At 34.4% G+C, this 4,494-nt stretch overlaps 1 long non-coding RNA gene across 1 annotated transcript; it reads right to left on the bottom strand.

The window, feature by feature from the left end:
• Nucleotides 1-277: 277 nt before the first annotated feature.
• LOC121421385 lies at nt 278-3,378 on the bottom strand. Its single transcript, XR_005970962.1, has 3 exons — nt 3,315-3,378; nt 2,815-2,934; nt 278-338 (listed from the first exon to the last, which is right to left on the bottom strand). It is a non-coding gene; the product is annotated as an uncharacterized LOC121421385 (long non-coding RNA).
• Nucleotides 3,379-4,494: the final 1,116 nt, after the last annotated feature.

Raw genomic sequence — 4,494 nt, 5'->3', positions numbered from 1 at the left:
ATGGACACCCAATAAGAGTAGGAAGAATGATAATAACATGGGGGTACCGTGGTCTAAATAGCCATGGTCTGATTATAAACATGAAAGTCCAGGGTTCAAACTCCAGACACTCCACCTTTGCCCTTGAGCAAGGCATTTTATTATTCTACAGTAAAATAAAATGGAACTGCTCCATTATTCTTGGTAACAATATGTGGACTTGTATCAAAAGATATTCAAAAATAATAGCTTACCGTTTTCACAGATTGTGCCTGTGAAGTCCGATGTACAGCTGCAGGTTAATGCCGTGGTGTTACAGGTTCCTCCATTCAAGCACTCGCTGTCCATAGAACACATCGCTATACATATACAAGATATAGAATGACATAGATTTCAAATCATCAAAGGACACTCTATCATTAAGTTTTAAAAAATCCCCAAAAGAACACATCACTATTCCATTTCATTACAAGATTTAGATTATATAAATGCAAGAGCCCCAAAACAGCTGTGGTGTGAAGGATATGAGCTAAAAATGTGTTTTATTGGATACTGATTTACTGATTTTAAACCAGATTCTAATTTGATCGGTTGCCTGATTGAAATAGAATATATATGTATTTTGGTCTTGTTAATATAAAACACCTTCTCAAGCACAGGAAAGGGCTGAAAATTCTAACATATAATATTTAAAAAAAAATCATCAATTTTGTTAGTAATAAGATAAGCCAGAATGTAAACTTCCAAATTCAGAGATAATGAACAACCTACTTATATATAGATGGAACCAAATCTATATATATGTGTTTATTTTATTGTCTGGATCCAGCTTTCAATACATTGGTGCAGAGATAAAATAATTATTCTATTATTATCTATTTGATCATAATAATATACAAATTGTACAATGCAAATACAAAAATCCAATAATCAAAGATGAATATAAGTAAAAATGAAAGAAAAGAAGAAGGTAAAAACTTGTTTTCCATGGGCCAGTGCTTGCAAAAGTAAATTCAATACTGTTGCTGAGATGCATGCGAGCCCTCACAGAAACCCATTGAGAAAATAATGCACATTACCGATAACCTATATACTGTTCTAATGTATTATGAAATAGAAATACTTAAAAAAAAAATTGCCTAAGTGATTGTGCGCGCCAGAACAAATGCCTAACCGGGTAGCAGCAATTCCCATCTTTTAACATATTTTTGGTCCATGGCCGGGGCTTGAACTCTGACCTCCCAGTTGTGAGATGTCTACTTCCTGAGCCAACACACTGGTCAAAATTAGAGAGTCCAATATTTCTCTAGTTCTTCTGCCATTCAAATTTATCCAAAAGTTAAGTGACAGTTCTTCCCCATTTGGGAAAAGGATGTTTAGTGAATGTCATCCCTTAAATTGGTGTGAGATGACGAATCATATATGCATACACTTTTCAATAATCAGCTTTATCAAATTAAAATTTTGTGAATGGGTCGAATGAGTATCTTTTGCCTTCCTATGGCAATTAGCCTTATGAAATCTACAGATATTTTACTCAGTTTCAAGGTGGCGCTCTTCATAAATAAGATTTGCATTGCAATCTATAAGTAGTTGTAATGTAAGATAGAGTGTGCAAGGCAACACAATTACTTATAATACTTATACTTACAATCACTTATAATATGAAATAGCTAGTCTTATCTGTAGTGTGCATACTGTACAGTGCGTCCCAGAAAAAACGAAACCGAGATTTAGCAATGATTTATCATAACTTAATCATAAATACAATATACAAATGACCTACCAATGTAAAGCTTAGAATCTTTTCTTTCATCTGTATTACTTAGATTATTCCTCATTCACGCATGAGTGAGCAAAAACAATTCAAAGAAAGGATGCAAAAAAAGTCATTTGGCGGGGTGTAGCTGAATTTCTAAAGGAAAATCACATGACGAAAAAGTTTAATATCTGCTCTTTTGTTTGATACCTTAATCACATAAAATGGTCAAGAAGTAAAAAAGTTATGGTCCATCGAAGCAATGCTTGTATTTCCATCATTTCATCAAATAAACGTGTTTTCACCGGTTTCCCGCAGAAGCTTTCACAAGGTAACAAAAGACTTAATGCATGGCTGATCGTCAACAAAACGGACTTTCGAGTGAGTTTGAATGCTAGCCTGTAAAACTTCTTCATTTTATGAAATTATTGAAATTCAAGCCTTATTTCAAACAATCAGAACTTTATTTCTTGACCATTTTCTGTATTTGAGGTATCAAATTAAAGAGCAGGTATTGAACTTTCCGAAAATGTGGTTTTCTTTTTAAAACCCAGATACGGTCCGCAAAGTGACTTTTTGGTATCCCTTCTTCAAATTGTTTTTTGCTCACTCATGCGTGAATAAAAAATAATGTAAGTAATTTCAGATGAAAGAGGAGATTCTAAGCTTTAAAATGGTAGGTCATTTGTCTATTGTATTTGTTATCAAATTATGAAAAATCATCGATAAATCTCGGTTTCATTTTTTGTGGGACGCACTATACATACCAGCTAAACAAGGTTGTTCGTTGAAAATATCATGTAGGAAGACACAAAGTCATTAAGCGAACACATCCTAAAAACTTACAGATTCTGTTTGAGTAGTCTAAGAAGATTATGCATTGTTAATTTCATTTTACCTGTAATTACACAATAATATTTCTATAAGTCAAAGTCTGTTATTTTGTGGTCTACATGAATTCCTCCAAAATTCATGTTTCCTAAAATTTGGAAAGCTGAGGAGTTTATCCCAACATCAATGATGTTTTTTTTTTCTATTTTCTTGTCGAATCACAAAAAAAAGCAAAAGAATTTTACCTGATACTGTGATCGTCTGAACAAGAATCACTATCACAGTGAGAGCTGTAACTGTGTTGGTTATGGACCCCATACTTGAGGGCGCCCTTTCTCAACTTTCTCAACCAGAAGAATAGTTTCCTGTGAATGGATAACAGAATAATGATGTTAAAGGCTTGTTAAATTGTCACAATCTCAGCTCAACCAAGTTTTCTAACAACTTTTAAATGGGAGGTTCAACCTGGAGCAAAGTTGTTTTTAACAAAGATGAAAAACAAGATTAACATATTGTTGGATATTTGTTGAAAACCAATCAATGATCAGCATTACACATTGTTTTTAGTTTGGGTTTTTGTGCCATTACACACAGGCATATCCTCCCTGTATCATGTGATATATCACCATTTTCTCAGATTTTTTTTTATGATTAAATACTTGTGCATTCTTATCATCAGACACACCTTTTCATATAATTAGTAACATGTCAATCATCATTAACCATTTAAAAAAAAATTACTTACACTGTACACTCAGCACTTGATAAACACAAGGTATGATAATACGCCAGTAGCGGACTGTACCAGACTGGAAGAAGAAGAAAAAAGGGAGTTTAAGGAAATAATATTAGATGACATATGTGGCAGACAAAATTTGAAAAGCGGATGTGCGGACTGTAGCATACTCATATCAGGTATAGTCATGTGTACCTTACTGAAATGATGTGACTTTCTTGTTGATATTGTAATCCCTTTAAAAAATGTTCACATATTACCAATGGTATTATAATTTTTGTGTTTTTCATTTGCTCATTATTAGATTTAGATTACATAATAACACAGACGGTACTAGACTCTTTAAAACGCTTAGCTACTTTAGTTCCTTATCTCATTATCATGTCAATTATTTCGCATAAGGTATATCATTGAGGAATGAGCAATCTGCTTCTGTTAATTGTACACTAAAATACAAAAATTAACTTGATAATTACTCAAATGAAAGATAATTTGGTTATCAGTGATCTTAGTAATTGATATGAAAATAGGCTTTAATTATGTTACAATGATGAAAACGAATAGTAATTGTTGAAAGTAAGAAACACTGATGACGATAATAAAAAAAATAATAATATCTTTAATGATGAGATCCGGGATCTCGTCATCTGGACTTTTCGCTTGCAAGATGTCAACTTCCCAAGATAATTATCTCAACATCTGGGTGACACTTTTAAGCTTCCATAGATGCGCAACACACTTCCCTGCAAAGAGAGAACTCCGTTTTGCAGCAGTACTCCGAGCCGTGAACCATGGCGCTCCTTGAATGCACACCCCACACCCTTCCCGGTAATCTCTACAAGACGATGAGTCATTTTCGCGACATGGTGATGGTGCGCTCGCGGGTGCGCTGACCTTAGATTTATACTCACGCGTCAACATCAAATGCCATGGTCAACTTTTAAGGCAGATTTTCCTCTTGAAGAATATTTTGAGCAGTCCCCCTTTGCTTCGAAACGAGACATGTCCGCCTTGCCCATGTATCAAACATTTTTTTGTAGCAGACTGGTAATATGTGGGCGACAGGTGCACGCTGTCGTGAAGAAACGACACCTCCGTCCCCTCCCGAACCAACTTCACGAGGCAAAACTTGCCCTGTTTCTACTTTTACTTGCGATAGGAAATATTTTTTTTTCAGAATTTCACTCAA

This window comes from Lytechinus variegatus, chromosome 9, assembly GCF_018143015.1.
Source record: "Lytechinus variegatus isolate NC3 chromosome 9, Lvar_3.0, whole genome shotgun sequence".
Lineage (NCBI taxonomy): Eukaryota > Metazoa > Echinodermata > Echinoidea > Temnopleuroida > Toxopneustidae > Lytechinus > Lytechinus variegatus.
This window is presented reverse-complemented; position numbering and strand designations above follow the sequence as displayed.